The 17,487-nt window shown below is 38.8% G+C and overlaps 2 long non-coding RNA genes across 11 annotated transcripts; one reads left to right on the forward strand and one right to left on the reverse strand.

The window, feature by feature from the left end:
* Positions 1-602: 602 nt before the first annotated feature.
* On the reverse strand, positions 603-3,639 carry LOC311294497. 3 transcript variants are annotated; one of them, XR_014628067.1, is made up of 9 exons: positions 3,288-3,639; positions 2,876-3,090; positions 2,456-2,507; positions 2,111-2,310; positions 1,833-1,950; positions 1,655-1,746; positions 1,436-1,542; positions 1,051-1,227; positions 603-902 (listed from the first exon to the last, which is right to left on the reverse strand). It is a non-coding gene; the product is annotated as an uncharacterized lncRNA (long non-coding RNA). The 3 variants fall into 3 exon arrangements; XR_014628068.1 differs by having other exon boundaries at positions 2,414-2,507; XR_014628069.1 differs by lacking the exon at positions 2,111-2,310 and having other exon boundaries at positions 604-902; positions 3,288-3,638.
* Positions 3,640-7,635: 3,996 nt separating this feature from the next.
* On the forward strand, positions 7,636-11,550 carry LOC311293989. 8 transcript variants are annotated; one of them, XR_014627991.1, is made up of 8 exons: positions 7,636-8,026; positions 8,305-8,613; positions 8,893-9,201; positions 9,480-9,788; positions 10,068-10,376; positions 10,656-10,964; positions 11,244-11,367; positions 11,446-11,550. It is a non-coding gene; the product is annotated as an uncharacterized lncRNA (long non-coding RNA). The 8 variants fall into 8 exon arrangements; XR_014627992.1 differs by having other exon boundaries at positions 10,656-10,779; positions 10,858-10,964; positions 11,244-11,550; XR_014627993.1 differs by having other exon boundaries at positions 10,068-10,191; positions 10,270-10,376; positions 11,244-11,550.
* Positions 11,551-17,487: the final 5,937 nt, after the last annotated feature.

Below are 17,487 nucleotides of genomic sequence, written 5' to 3' on the forward strand. Positions count from 1 at the left end.
ACTTTTATTTCGGTAACTGCGTGTTTCGGATTCTGCTCTTCGTTTTTCTCTGTAGTGTCTAACGAACGATCTGTAGTGTTTATAATATTGACTGATGTGTGTATGATCTGAAAGCATTGTTTGATTTGAGCACAGATAAAATGGTTTTGAGGCAATTGTTTGGTTTTGCCATAAGAGTCACATGTTCTCTGAATGTGGTTTGAAAATTTGGTTTTGTGTTTAAGGTTTTGAGAATGTGAGTTTCAAGAAATGTGTTTTAGCAATCCAGAAAACTGTAACATTATACTGTTAATCAGGTCACAGCTGATAAATCTACACAATTGATAGGTGAAATGTTCTGAGTACCACAGAATCACATCAGTTGACTATGAAACCTGTACTAGATTACACAGAAAGCACATTGAATATTATGTTGGGGAGAAAATTATTCCTCATCATTATGGTGTTCTTCCTTATAATCTGCTTCTTCCATGTCTCTTAACAGATTTCAATTGTTATACAGCACCCTACAGTTCAACTAATGAAAGTTACTGTACCACACAGTGCATGCATGCATGCACACATTTCTATGTATGTGAAAGAAGAGGTAACACTTTGGTTATATTTATGGTGATAAAAAGCAGATTTTATTACATGCTTTATATTCATAGTTAAGGTCATTGTCCAGAAGTATGAAAGGTGTTACTGTCTTGTAGATTACAGTCCATCATCAGATATTTCATAGTCACTGTTGTACTCATCAGCTGAATCACTGTACAAGAAGTTGATGTCCTCTGCTCCAGACAAAACTTGCAGGTAACAGTCTCTTGCTTGCACCTTCATTTCTCTGATTTGATGCCACTTTCTGAGGATGATGCTCTGCAGACCTTTCAAACCTTCTTCACTTAGGCCACATTGCGAATCTTAAAAGAGGAACACAAGAATTTAAGACCAGCATTAGAAACTTTATAAACAGTCATCATTGTTGTGTATATTTATTAGGGCTGCCCCCTAATAGTAATCTTTGGTCGAGGCAACCCTATGTTTATGTAATTTATTACAAATACATACTTTTCATTGTCTCACTAGAAAACAAGCAGGACAGCTCTCTGAGGGTATCGGGACGAGTTGAAAGAGATTTCCAATGGTGGTCCATCTCTGCAACAAGAATCTTCTGCTCCTCCTCAAGTCTCCTTACTGACATGATGATGTCAAACGCCTTTCTCTTTGTCCTTAGATCGACAGAGTCTGGAATGCATTTATGATAAATAAATAAATAATTTGTATTAAACATCAACCTTCAAAGAATCTCTGAAATAGTATGGGGTTACAGAATGACATTTGAAGCATTGTGGGTTATGTGTCATTATGTATCAGATTTGTCAGAAGCAGTCAACAAACAGTAACAATTACAATTATTTGTGACTAAATGTATTACAAGTAATCATTTCCTCACCGTCAGCCCAATCCTTTACATCATTCTTCCAATTGGCTCGCTGTCACTGTCAATTGCGCTTTCATGGACTCTAGGTTTTGTAACTGGCTTTGCAGAGCTTTTGTGGTCTACAATAACAAACAGTGGTAAGAAACAAAAAACAAATGCTCAATGCACAGCTTCGTACACTGCTAACATGCAGTACTGAACATCTAAAATTAATTCTACTGATGTCATTACCTTTTGATATCGGCGGGTCAGTGAGATAGCCAAATTGTTGAACTTTTGCTGATTCCAGCGCATGGCCATGAGAGTCAGCATATCTGTGCATCCTGAAAAACAAAGAAAATATGATGTTACCATATTCCTCCTACGTATTATGTAAGGATGTAACCAGTGCAGTATGTGGTCATCTTACCTGCTTTTGACATATGCTTTCTGGTTACTGCAATCCTAGATAGGAAGGCATTGCACTGTTCCACCTCCTCCCCTAGTGTTAAACCAGCACCGTCCTGATATGCTCCACTCCATTTTACCTGGTTAAGAATAAAAAAAAAAAATAATAATAATAATAATAATAATAAATAAATATATATATATATATATATATATATATATATATATATATATATAACAGATGTTTGCAGATGTTCAGTTTAGATAATACGATTCTATCCCATAGCAACACTTCCTTACCTCGCATTTAAAATCATGGGCTTTGGCATGAAATACCGAAAGGAATGGCTTCATGTTAAGAAGGTGCTGGAGCTCTGGAGCAGGACTCCGTGCCGACACACCACAAGCTCCAATCCCTCCTCGTCTACCTTGCTGGCAGATCTTTGGGAGGTCTCTCTGGCTGCTGACCACTCCCCTCCACAAACACTTCTTCCACTGAACTACAATATGGAAAATTGTTGATGAAAATAAGACTCTCCTAAACAAACTCTTCAGAAAGAGGTTATTATAGTGCTGAAGTCTAATTATCATCTAGAATTTTACATGTTTGGTTGTGTTGTGAATGTGGTCTACAAATCTTTTTACGTCTTCATCCTTGGCTATGAAGATGCCTTCAAAGATGGCCTGTTCCTCAGATCTAAAAAAAACAAAAAAACAACAATTGATGATTGACAACAATTTATAACTTAAAATCTGAGATTTCTTAGTTCACATTAAAGAGCAATGTTTTCTTATTAATACAAACACTGTGATACACAGTTTGGAGTAGCTAGCAGCATTCTTGAAATGGTAATGCTTGCAGTTTCCATCAACTGAAACTGCAAGCATATCTAGGGTGCATGCAGGACAGTTGAAGGGCTCTTCCTTGCATATGTTGTCCACCTCAAATCGCACAGCCTCCCACTCAAAAAAACTTTTCAGAAAACTGTCTGCTGAGATCTTGCTTATCAACCAACAACTCAAAGATATCAACAACACTGCAGGATAGATAAATTCAATACTCACACGACCAAAGCGGCTGATTCAGTATGCTTGGCAGGACAGTCCTGGTGCCGCCATCTTCATTTCTTCAAATGAAAAAAAAGACATCTGTGGCATAAAGTGTGGCAAATTGAAGGGTTGCAGGCCAGTAGTCACTTCTGTTTAGGGCATCGACTCAGCAGTCCAAGTGGATTGGCATGCCTCACAAATTAACTCAGGCATGGTTCGATCATGTCATCCTGGAAATATCAAAAACACATCCACTGTAATGTAAACCAGGGTTTGGGTTCTTTGTACTATTTATATATTACTTTGTATACTTCATATATTTTTAGTTTTATATCTATGTCAAACTTGTAGGGAGTCGCGTATGGATATATATTTATTTTAAAGATGCTTCTCAAACAGGACAAAATAAAGTTCTTCACATTCTTACCATTCATTGTGACCACAGCAACAATCTTTCCTGGACTAACCCTCAATAACTCTGGTGAACAACCACAGATTTTGTCAGGTATCTCCACAGGTACAAGCCGGACTGAAAAAGATCATACAGTACACTTGAATTATGTTAAGGGGGCTAAAAATAATTTTTGAAGCTGCCGAAGAGGGACCTAAAGAAAAATAAGAAAAAAAACAGAATTGAACATTTTACACCAGCATTCTCTTCATCTGTGTTGCCAGAATGGGCTAAATTGTATGTGATATTCCTTTTTAATAAACAAGAAGTGAATATTGTTAATTACATTTTAGATAGAAATTAGACAAAAATTGTCAATAAATGTAAGTTTAGCTCTATTTCAAAAAAAAAAAAAAAAAAAAAAATTCCAAACAAAGCCACAGCAGAACTTCTAATATATATATATATATTAGAAGTTCTGCTGTGGCTTTGTTTGGAATTTTTTTTTTTTTTTTGAAAAAAAAAAAAAACGTGTGAAAATTCCTGTTTATAAATATATAAATCAGTCAATAAGTTATGACACCATTGCTTGTTACATTAATTATACACATTAATTGTTTTATTTCATATTGAAAAATTGTGATGAGCCACAATTTAGTAGTTATGAATTAATTTGTATTGTTAATTATAGATTTATTTGGGTGTTAATTATATAATTTTGCATGGATTTTAAACAATTAGGCTGTAAAACAAACCAATCTGGCAACTGTTCTTCATCTGAACATTTCTAATATTGGATAATAGTTGTGGGCTAATGTAATACTGAAAATATTACATTCCCCTATGATACATGATTATATGCGACAAAAATGAACTTGAATTCAATTAGCTAACTTTGCTAGCCTGCACATTTGGTGCAGCAAGCTATATTTTTATAATGCCTTCTATTTTTTACCGTCATACGAAATTGCCACCTTACACATCTAAAGGTTCTAAACACAACTTTTTGTCCTGATTCAACAGTTTTTAGATGTGTAAATTTAAGAATAGTACACATCTCTATTAATTAACTCTTCTACTTACCAAGTGGGAAATCGCAATGGACCTTGGGATCGCCCCATACAGTGACGTCAGCGTTATTAATTTAGAGGATTTAATCAATAAAAAATAAAATAAAAAATGTAATATTAATTGAACAAAATCGTAGCATATTATATATATTTATTAACATCAACAAACCTCCGATAAAAATACGTTACCCAGCATGCTCTAGTTAAAGCAATGTACCTATGTACCAGTACCTATGACAAGAAAACGGTTAAACTAATTACTTGCACGCCGTGGAGTGTTGTTAAACTCACCTTTGAATGCAGTTTTACCTGCAGTTGAGCGTTGTTTTGGTTAAACTCACCGCTGAATGCGGTTGCCGAACGCGCTAAACCTTTGCGCAGAGAGGGCACTTAGATATCAGATTGCGAGGGTTTTTAAACATCAAAAACCAGTTGGAGGGCCAGATAAATATCATCTGGGGGCCGCCATTTTACTAGCCCTGGCATAGATCATTTATTGTAGTCTATTCCTTTTTTTTTATTTTATTGTAGCCTCAACCCATACACAGCAGACGGGTTGCGGACGGTGTTACCAAGACGTCAAATTTCAACGCCGCAGGCTCCGGTTCAGAGTTCTATAGAAGTCAAACAGACTACCCTGCACGTTGAAAAATGACGCCAAAGGTATACCCAGTGCGTTAAAAAGTGACGCCAAGGGGTCCTGGCCAAGCGTCCATATTTAACGAGTCCAACTGCGTCCTGTAAAACGCCCGTGGGTTGCATTGATGGTTGAAAGCCATGAGCGTCTCTCACACACGATAAAGGGTGTGTTGAATTCGGCCAATATACTCCTGCGGGCAATTAAGGGATGATGGAACCTATATTGTCGTGTTTTAGTTAGGATACCTAGCACACATTCACGTTTAAAAATTGAGTAGGCTACCACAGGCTTATTTAAAACTAAACGAAATTGTAGCCTACGCATCCCAGACAGCATTTACATCTGTGCCAGATCCGTTTTCGAATCAGCAGATTCGCGCAGCAGTCGCACTCACTATACAGATCTGCACCAACTCTGCGCCAGACTTGTCTGTTGCGAACGCTGTGACAGTCCGTCCTGCGGGTGCGGGGCCGATCCGGGGCAGCTGCGCCGACCAGACGCGCCACAACTGCATTGAATCCTCACGGCGGATGTGTGCCGGATCCGTGCCAGCTGCGCATAATCGGACGCGCCGCCGCCATTAGCGTTTTTTTCCCCCCGCATATACCCTCTGACTCATCAGAGACTGCAGGTTACACCGTACTTTGCTAAGGAATTGGTAAGTTCATACAAGTACGATTTAGTTCCTGCATTATAAAAGTAAACTGGTGTTGATGTCATGTTTAGTCTGTTAAATTATTATATTAAAAAATAAGTTTACAAACGCTGACTTTCTGAGATGTGTCAGACAAGCTAGTAGGGGCTAACTTAGTTAGCTAACGTTAGGTCTTTTAAAACATCCACAACTAATGTGACCATAGGCTTTAATGCTGAATCGGTGATCTTTGCATATTTTTTACCAAAATTGCTGAATATCCTGTGTGTGTTAACAGTTAACTTGAGAATCGACGTACCGCCGCCATTAAAGTTTTTTCCCGCATAACGTTTTTACACGCTGACGCATCAGAGTGGAAGATCGCATCGTCTTTGCAGGAATTGGTAAGTTAATACAAGCATAGGCGCCGATTTATGTTTTCCTCCGTGGGTGCTCATGGGCGCACGCCCTTTAAAAAAAAGAAAAAAAAAAAAAGTAGTCAAAAAAGTTTGCATTTCAGAACCTTAGGAAATGGACAGCGGCCGACACGAACACGCACACCTATTTACTTGATAATAAAGCCGTAAAGTAGGCTATCTTTCAACTCAGGACAGCGCCACTTCTCACAAATACAGACAGGATTGGAGATGAAAAGTTTAACTGACACGTAACCGCGATCAGCTTCGTGGGAAATTAAGAATCAATGTCACACAACAGAGTCCTGCACGGGTCCGATTTTGAAAACCCGCAGTTCTTAAAACTGCATCCGACCCGTTTACCGACAGCAGCACTAATTTAAATCCGCGACCCGACCCGAAATAAAATCAGTTTATACTATCACATTATAGACACACTTACAAAAATGTTATTGTTTATTGCCAGATCATACAGAAGTTATCACACAACCATTAACACAATGACAACTTCATCCGGTATATGAAGAACATGGCTAACATTACCACAAAACTGAGTAGCCTTATAACATTTTACCAGTCGAACAGACGCGGCTACAATACTATATCTGCCACGCAATTTCGTCTAGCCTACATCTGACAAAGTTGGGTTCAAACACGCCCTGCACACCGTACACATACTGAACAGTGTTAAATTTGACAAATACTGTTCGATAGAACGGCTTGGTTTGTTACCACAGTAACAGTTATCTGCGTGCTTCCTCAGCGATGAAGTTCCACATTTGCGGCTATCCGAAAATGCATGCAGCAAGCCTTTCACAACATTGTTTTCTTCAGTTTTGTCGACAACTTTACCATCTCCACTAGCTATTCTTTTCTTCACCTCCTCAGCATCCATCTCGACGACTGCAAGCAGATCGCGCGCGCGGTTTTGATGACTTTTTAAAAGTGAAAGTAGGTATAGAGACTCCTGGGAGGGCGTGTCGCGTGGGCACAAATAAACTGATGTGGATTTTAAATTATTTTATTAACTTGAAATACAGGCATATTTTTGTAGATGTGTTCCTAAAAATGTGCATATATATGTTTTACGTTTGCACGTGATTGTTTTAAGCCCGTGTTTAGACCCGTGTTTCCCCCGTGTCCGACCCAACCCGCACCCGTTTGAGCAAAATGTGTGGGTCACCTGAACCCGTGCAGGACTCGGTCACACAAGTCCACACAGTAAAAAATATATTTGTTGACTCACCATTGCGGTTAATTCTTCAGGAGGAACGTACGACATAACCAATCACAGTGTGACAGACGCTTCACATAGCACCAACTGCAATGTTTAATTTTAAATGAATGTAACTGGCAGTTTGGCACACGTGGGTGCTCGGTATTTTCCGTGGGTGCTCGAGCCCCGGAGCACCCACGGTATCGGCGCCTATGAATACAAGTACGATTTAGTACCTGCACTATAACGTTAAAAGTAAACTGGTGTTGATGTCATGTTTAGTCTGGTAAATTCTTATATTAAAAAATAAGTTTACAAACGCTGACTTTCTGAGATGTGTCAGACAAGCTAACTTAGTAGGGGCTAACTTACAGTTAGCTAACGTTAGGTCTTTTAAAACATCCACAACTGAACATAGACTTTAATGCTGAATAGGTGATTTTTGCATATTTTTCACCAAAATGGCTGAATATCCTGTGTGTGTTAACAGTTAACTTGAGAGTATCGGACACACCGCCGCCATTAAAGTTTTTTCCCCCGCATATAACGTTAAGTTACACGCTGACGCATCAGAGTGGAAGATCGCAGGTTACATCGTCTTTGCTTAGGAATTGGTAAGTGCATTTTACAAGTACAATTTCGCATATTTTTCACCAAAATGGCTGAATATCATGTCCATTGTGTGTTAACAGATAGAAGAGCTGTGTATATCGGACACACCGCCACCATTAACGGTTTCCCCCGCATACCCGCTGACTCATCAGAGACTGCAGGTTACACCATCTTTGCTTAGGAATTGGTAAGTGCATTATACAAATACAATTTAGTACCTGCATTATAAAAGTAAACTGGTGTTGATGTCATGTTAGTCTGGTAAATTATTATATAAAAAAATAAGTTTACAAACGCTGACTTTCTGAGATGTGTCAGACAAGCTAACTTAGTAGGGGCTAACTTACAGTTAGCTAACGTTAGGTCTTTTAAAACATCCACAACTGAACATAGACTTTAATGCTGAATAGGTGATTTTTGCATATTTTTCACCAAAATGGCTGAATATCCTGTGTGTGTTAACAGTTAACTTGAGAGTATCGGACACACCGCCGCCATTAAAGTTTTTTCCCCCGCATATAACGTTAAGTTACACGCTGACGCATCAGAGTGGAAGATCGCAGGTTACATCGTCTTTGCTTAGGAATTGGTAAGTGCATTTTACAAGTACAATTTCGCATATTTTTCACCAAAATGGCTGAATATCATGTCCATTGTGTGTTAACAGATAGAAGAGCTGTGTATATCGGACACACCGCCACCATTAACGGTTTCCCCCGCATACCCGCTGACTCATCAGAGACTGCAGGTTACACCATCTTTGCTTAGGAATTGGTAAGTGCATTATACAAATACAATTTAGTACCTGCATTATAAAAGTAAACTGGTGTTGATGTCATGTTTAGTCTGGTAAATTATTATATTAAAAAATAAGTTTACAAAAGCTGACTTTCTGAGATGTGTCAGACAAGCTAACTTAGTAGGGGCTAACTTACAGTTAGCTAACGTTAGGTCTTTTAAAACATCCACAACTGAACATAGACTTTAATGCTGAATAGGTGATTTTTGCATATTTTTCACCAAAATGGCTGAATATCCTGTGTGTGTTAACAGTTAACTTGAGAGTATCGGACACACCGCCGCCATTAAAGTTTTTTCCCCCGCATATAACGTTAAGTTACACGCTGACGCATCAGAGTGGAAGATCGCAGGTTACATCGTCTTTGCTTAGGAATTGGTAAGTGCATTTTACAAGTACAATTTCGCATATTTTTCACCAAAATGGCTGAATATCATGTCCATTGTGTGTTAACAGATAGAAGAGCTGTGTATATCGGACACACCGCCACCATTAACGGTTTCCCCCGCATACCCGCTGACTCATCAGAGACTGCAGGTTACACCATCTTTGCTTAGGAATTGGTAAGTGCATTATACAAATACAATTTAGTACCTGCATTATAAAAGTAAACTGGTGTTGATGTCATGTTAGTCTGGTAAATTATTATATAAAAAAATAAGTTTACAAACGCTGACTTTCTGAGATGTGTCAGACAAGCTAACTTAGTAGGGGCTAACTTACAGTTAGCTAACGTTAGGTCTTTTAAAACATCCACAACTGAACATAGACTTTAATGCTGAATAGGTGATTTTTGCATATTTTTCACCAAAATGGCTGAATATCCTGTGTGTGTTAACAGTTAACTTGAGAGTATCGGACACACCGCCGCCATTAAAGTTTTTTCCCCCGCATATAACGTTAAGTTACACGCTGACGCATCAGAGTGGAAGATCGCAGGTTACATCGTCTTTGCTTAGGAATTGGTAAGTGCATTTTACAAGTACAATTTCGCATATTTTTCACCAAAATGGCTGAATATCATGTCCATTGTGTGTTAACAGATAGAAGAGCTGTGTATATCGGACACACCGCCACCATTAACGGTTTCCCCCGCATACCCGCTGACTCATCAGAGACTGCAGGTTACACCATCTTTGCTTAGGAATTGGTAAGTGCATTATACAAATACAATTTAGTACCTGCATTATAAAAGTAAACTGGTGTTGATGTCATGTTTAGTCTGGTAAATTATTATATAAAAAAATAAGTTTACAAAAGCTGACTTTCTGAGATGTGTCAGACAAGCTAACTTAGTAGGGGCTAACTTACAGTTAGCTAACGTTAGGTCTTTTAAAACATCCACAACTGAACATAGACTTTAATGCTGAATAGGTGATTTTTGCATATTTTTCACCAAAATGGCTGAATATCCTGTGTGTGTTAACAGTTAACTTGAGAGTATCGGACACACCGCCGCCATTAAAGTTTTTTCCCCCGCATATAACGTTAAGTTACACGCTGACGCATCAGAGTGGAAGATCGCAGGTTACATCGTCTTTGCTTAGGAATTGGTAAGTGCATTTTACAAGTACAATTTCGCATATTTTTCACCAAAATGGCTGAATATCATGTCCATTGTGTGTTAACAGATAGAAGAGCTGTGTATATCGGACACACCGCCACCATTAACGGTTTCCCCCGCATACCCGCTGACTCATCAGAGACTGCAGGTTACACCATCTTTGCTTAGGAATTGGTAAGTGCATTATACAAATACAATTTAGTACCTGCATTATAAAAGTAAACTGGTGTTGATGTCATGTTTAGTCTGGTAAATTATTATATAAAAAAATAAGTTTACAAACGCTGACTTTCTGAGATGTGTCAGACAAGCTAACTTAGTAGGGGCTAACTTACAGTTAGCTAACGTTAGGTCTTTTAAAACATCCACAACTGAACATAGACTTTAATGCTGAATAGGTGATTTTTGCATATTTTTCACCAAAATGGCTGAATATCCTGTGTGTGTTAACAGTTAACTTGAGAGTATCGGACACACCGCCACCATTAAAGTTTTTTCCCCCGCATATAACGTTAAGTTACACGCTGACGCATCAGAGTGGAAGATCGCAGGTTACATCGTCTTTGCTTAGGAATTGGTAAGTGCATTTTACAAGTACAATTTCGCATATTTTTCACCAAAATGGCTGAATATCATGTCCATTGTGTGTTAACAGATAGAAGAGCTGTGTATATCGGACACACCGCCACCATTAACGGTTTCCCCCGCATACCCGCTGACTCATCAGAGACTGCAGGTTACACCATCTTTGCTTAGGAATTGGTAAGTGCATTATACAAATACAATTTAGTACCTGCATTATAAAAGTAAACTGGTGTTGATGTCATGTTTAGTCTGGTAAATTATTATATAAAAAAATAAGTTTACAAACGCTGACTTTCTGAGATGTGTCAGACAAGCTAACTTAGTAGGGGCTAACTTACAGTTAGCTAACGTTAGGTCTTTTAAAACATCCACAACTGAACATAGACTTTAATGCTGAATAGGTGATTTTTGCATATTTTTCACCAAAATGGCTGAATATCCTGTGTGTGTTAACAGTTAACTTGAGAGTATCGGACACACCGCCACCATTAAAGTTTTTTCCCCCGCATATAACGTTAAGTTACACGCTGACGCATCAGAGTGGAAGATCGCAGGTTACATCGTCTTTGCTTAGGAATTGGTAAGTGCATTTTACAAGTACAATTTCGCATATTTTTCACCAAAATGGCTGAATATCATGTCCATTGTGTGTTAACAGATAGAAGAGCTGTGTATATCGGACACACCGCCACCATTAACGGTTTCCCCCGCATACCCGCTGACTCATCAGAGACTGCAGGTTACACCATCTTTGCTTAGGAATTGGTAAGTGCATTATACAAATACAATTTAGTACCTGCATTATAAAAGTAAACTGGTGTTGATGTCATGTTTAGTCTGGTAAATTATTATATTAAAAAATAAGTTTACAAAAGCTGACTTTCTGAGATGTGTCAGACAAGCTAACTTAGTAGGGGCTAACTTACAGTTAGCTAACGTTAGGTCTTTTAAAACATCCACAACTGAACATAGACTTTAATGCTGAATAGGTGATTTTTGCATATTTTTCACCAAAATGGCTGAATGGCTGAATATCCTGTGTGTGTTAACAGTTAACTTGAGAGTATCGGACACACCGCCGCCATTAAAGTTTTTTCCCATGCTCTAGTTAAAGCAATGTACCTATGTACCAGTACCTATGACAAGAAAACGGTTAAACTAATTACTTGCACGCCGTGGAGTGTTGTTAAACTCACCTTTGAATGCAGTTTTACCTGCAGTTGAGCGTTGTTTTGGTTAAACTAACCTCTGAATGCCGTTTTACCTGCAGTTGAGCGTTGTTAAACTCACCGCTGAATGCGGTTGCACACCATGTGCGTTGTTAAACTCACCGCTGAATGCGGTTGCCGAACGCGCTAAACCTTTGCGCAGAGAGGGCACTTAGATATCAGATTGCGAGGGTTTTTAAACATCAAAAACCAGTTGGAGGGCCAGATAAATATCATCTGGGGGCCGCCATTTTACTAGCCCTGGCATAGATCATTTATTGTAGTCTATTCCTTTTATTTTTATTTTATTGTAGCCTCAACCCATACACAGCAGACGGGTTGCGGACGGTGTTACCAAGACGTCAAATTTCAACGCCGCAGGCTCCGGTTCAGAGTTCTATAGAAGTCAAACAGACTACCCTGCACGTTGAAAAATGACGCCAAAGGTATACCCAGTGCGTTAAAAAGTGACGCCAAGGGGTCCTGGCCAAGCATCCATATTTAACGAGTCCAACTGCGTCCTGTAAAACGCCCGTGGGTTGCATTGATGGTTGAAAGCCATGAGCGTCTCTCACACACGATAAAGGGTGTGTTGAATTCGGCCAATATACTCCTGCGGGCAATTAAGGGATGATGGAACCTATATTGTCGTGTTTTTAGTTAGGATACCTAGCACACATTCACGTTTAAAAATGGAGTAGGCTACCACAGGCTTATTTAAAACTAAACGAAATTGTAGCCTACGCATGCTACTGTTGCTGAAAGCGTCTGATATCACGCACTTGGATTGGCTAGCAAAGTCCAACTGCGTCCTGTAAAACGCGGGTGGGTTGCATTGGAGGTGGTTAAGCCGCGAGCGTCTCTCACAGACGATAAGGGTGTTGAAAATGGCGAATATCTCCTCTCGAAAGATAAATAATGGAAAACAATGACCTCCTATATTAGGTGTAGGCAATCCTAATCATAGAGCAAACATAAGTCGTTGCTGAAAACGTCTTTAGTCTGTGCAGTCGATCAATGTTGAGGTGAATTGACGACTGGTGAAGCCCTGAGCGTGTAATTACATCGCGGATGGTTTTACATTGAAGTTGGTTGAAAGCCATGTGCGTGTCATCTATACGCAAAAGGGTGCTATATGCGTGGGCAGAAAACGCCGAAGGACGTGACAAAACGGCCTTATTTGACGCCCTGAGATGAGAACGGGTTGACAAATTCATACGAAATCTCCACCTCATAAAAATAGTTCGATTTTCTAAATGAGATTGGGTTTCCAGGACCCCCACAAAAATGAAAAAAATGAAAAATCTTTTTCAGTGAATTAGAAAAATCCCAGTGGTATTGCTACTGGTAGTGTGATTGTTTTTCATTTATCCAACCTTTAATCAGTGATCTGAAATTGATTTTATGTCAAAAACAGTGTGTGTGTTCTAAAAACAGGTGGGACCTGTGGGACGTTTACAGGCAAACTGGTAGCAACCTCATCTTCAGGCGATTACTGGTCACAAATCATCTTTGATTCATGATTGTTCTTGCATTTGTGTCACTATATCTCTTTAACTGTCTTTGTTTACCTTTGCAGGTAATTTTATAGGTAATGTTAAGTAACATGTTTAAGTGAAGCCGCCATAGCAAGAGAAGAGATTGCCACTGCATATAGCAGAGGCATGTGATCAGCTAAAGACAAAAAAACAACATTTGAATTATTTTATACGATTCACGGGTCGTACTTTTAAGGTCGGATAATACGAAAATCTGTATAAATATGGAAAAATTGCATCCCTGATATAGGTCAGTTAAGACATTGGTAACTTTCCGATATCCGGATATACAAAAATCTTTATTTCAGGATATTTTATGTAAATTAATGGTAATTGTATTAATGTATAGTGTTGCTAATTTGTGTTAGTTTGTAATAAACTAATTTTAATTTGTACAACTTGAAAATTTAAAAATGCATAAATATGCATTTTGGTAAGATTTGGGGTTGGTAATATTTTTTTAATATTTTTGAAAGAAGTCTCTCATGCTCACCAAGGCTGCATTTATTTGCTCTAAAAATACAGTAAAAAAAATTAATATATTGTTAAATATTTAAATGGTTAAAATGTACTGTTACCTTTGGTGCCATTGCTGAATAAACTATCGTTTATTTAAAAAGAAAAAGGTCTTACTTACCCCAAACTTTTGAACAGTAAGTAGTATTTAGAAGTTATTTATCTATAAATGCTTAACATATAGAACCTTATTGTAAAATTTTACCAAATCACTAACTAAAATGAAACCAAATTAGGCCATCTAGTGTTATACATTCACTGGCACAGAATTACAATTTTAGTAGTTAAAATATAATAGCACGGGATTGTACGTAAATTTGCAGGATTGATGTCATTTGTCTGTAAAATAAGTTTTGATTGAAACTGATTTTAATATACCACCACCACTTCTGATGCAATTTGAGCATTGGCCACAAGTAAAATTCAGATATTTGAAAAATGTGTTAATTTAGCAGCAAACTAAAACAAAAATAGAATGTGAGTGTGTGATTGTTGTACTGTCTGACTGCATCACACCACTGTGTATTTAGTACATTGTTAGAGTATTGTTGGATTGGTGTGAATAGCTTTGCTGCTGCAAAAAAGTTCTTGACTAGGCCTACTATATTTTTATGTCATGTAGTCACTATGGACTTTGTGTGAACAAGCTCTTCTTTCAGACATCTGTTTGTGCTCCTGACCCCTATCACTTGACTCTTAAGAATACAGCAGGGCCATGATGCACATGAATACACGTCTCCTTTAGCATGCCTATGACCCTGCTCTCCAACCATCCTCTCATCTTTATGCCTCTCCCGTCTTTAGACCAGAGTCGTGCCCTGTGGACTCTCCCCGGCGACGGCTGTCACAGCATATAGACGTAATGAGCCTGAGTTACAAGTTACATGGGCTAGTGACAGTAATGAAGAGATTTTTTTTGTCTCTCATTTTCTTTTTTTCTTTAATCTGCCTTTCTGCCTTTTTCCTCTCTTCCCTCCATCTTTTTATCTTTGTGAGCACTTAATCATTTCAGCCTTGCTGTCAGGGTTATATTGCGACTTGTCTCTGTGGGTTCTCTCTCGCTCTGTCTCTCCCGATCCAGGATTTGTATCCTTCTGTTTTAATGGTGCCAGTGAGTGAACCGCAAACAATAATGAGGTAAGTGCAAGATTTATCTGGATCGGGAGCTTGGCTTTGGCCCCTGGGTATGAATCCATTTGCCCCCTGGGCAGATTTTACACAGGCTAGGGAAAAGTAGCCCAGATTAGACCACAGGACATTTACCTTGAGCTTTGGGTAAATCCCATCTCAATCTAGGTGGTTTGCAAGGCTGGAGGCGGCACACTAGGCGGAACTCTAGTTTCTGCAATGATGTACATTTACACGTCCCCATCATACATGACCAGTGCGTGAAGTGGGGCGATGTGGGATACACAGAATCAGCAATTCTGTGCTATTTTTATAATTATAATAATTATTTCTTACCAGCAGCTCTCATAAACTGCCAGTACTCTCTGTTTCTTTAACTCATTGAATACTGCATTAAAGTTAGGGTAGGCAATGTTTTTCACAAACACTTATTGTTATACAGTATGAAACTTTCTTCACATCCTGATGGCAATCAGTAATAGAAGTGGTCTACTATTTTTTTATTTTATTTTTTTATATCTTCGGTGAAAGTCTCAGGACCAAAAAATCTTCGTCCAATCATTGTATGTGATCCGAATGCTATGATAGGATGTCCTACCTGCCTGTCAACTTATTTCCATAACTACACGCACCCTGCTCGCGCAGACATTGCTCATCATCAATGTGTTCTGTGAGGCTATGCAGAGTTGTCGACACACTTCTTATGCTTGTGCTTCTTATTTCTTATTTGTGCATCCTCGTTTCCTTTCCTTTCGTGTCTCAGTTCCACCCCCCATAGAATGCAAGGGAAGGATGCAAGTAAAGAAAACGAGGTTTGAGGAATCGAAGGAAATCTTATTTGTACATTGTAATATTCTTGATCACTCAATTGCCACTTCACAGGAAATCTTATTTGTACATTGTAATATTCTTGATCACTCAATTGCCACTTCACAGCATCATCAGCTGCGCTCAAGGGATCTGCCCTTATGTTGCTGAAGTTTGGTTATTTAAGAAATTCATAATAAATAATAATAATAATGCAAGATGCCCTGTTGAAATATATGTGAGATGTAGGTCTATGGTATGGTAGGACAAAGGTAAAGCATAAATAAAAATGATTGTGACAGATGTGAAGGGGGAGGAGAGTTTATAAATCCGTCATGCTTCTTGACAAGAAAGACTTCCGCATAAGATACAGCTGTGAATCCTCGCTCATAGCGCCTCCTCTGGTAGCTTCCTCACTCCTCGGTCCTCGCCTCCACGCGGTGCAATTAGAATTAAGATGTCCTTCAAGATGGCTTTCTTTGAGTGGTTTCCGGGTCACAGGCTGGAGGACGGAGGAGCAAGGAAACGAGGAAGCATCAATTTGAGTATTGAGAAGTATTGAGTATAATATAGCTACAATATTGCATATTGTAGCTAGATTTGGTCAAGAAATATCCATTGAGATATTCTAGGGCACTCTCGCCAGTTTATTTAATGTGATGTTTAGGAGAGGGCAATAAACTGTGCACCAAAAATGATAGTTTGGCTATCTAGTTTACTTAAAGGTGCAGTAAGCGATTTCTGAGAAACACTGTTGATATTTGATATGCAACACATTCACTATGCAACACAGGCAGCGACTAACAACTGGGGCATCAGACAGCTTGTGCAAGTATGGGTGAATCAGCTATGATTCAGCAACAGCATCTTGATACTGTGAAACCAATGTTACTCACATAAGCAGAAACAACGCAGCCTTGGCATCAATTTCCAGGCCTTCCGCTCTCTAACGTCTCTCCAGCGCTGGAAAGCTTTTGACCAAATCTTAAAGCTCTTGCCTGATCATAACCCTTCTTTTTCCAGTGATATTTTCCAATGATATTCCTCTGACCTTTTCTCTTTTGTAATGTCTCTGTCATCTCTCTTTCTGCAGTCTTTCTTCAAATTTCCCTCTTGCTCACTCCAGAGAATGTCTAATATGGCGAGAAGTTTCACTCTCAGTACACTTCCGGCTTCTGAACTGGTTGCAGTTCCTCTCTGATTCCATATGAGGGCGCTCACAGGACGAGTGCAGAATGAATGGAGGTCTATGGCGCTATACCAATAAAAATCCACTTTTCTCAGGATATAATTTTTTGTCTAGTAATTTGAATGTTGTATTCGAAAGGAGATGCAAATAAATTACACATCGCTGGGTGTTAGATTTTTTTGAGTCACTTATTTGCTTTAAAAAGTGTTTTAAAGTGTCAATGACGTCATACACATGTACGACCAGAGATACTGCTTAACGGCAATCCTTCAGTCACTCTGGTGCGTTCGCGCTCTGCACTTTCTTTTCACTCG

The sequence above is a fragment of the Rutilus rutilus genome (assembly GCF_951802725.1).
Source record: "Rutilus rutilus genome assembly, chromosome: 7".
Lineage (NCBI taxonomy): Eukaryota > Metazoa > Chordata > Actinopteri > Cypriniformes > Leuciscidae > Rutilus > Rutilus rutilus.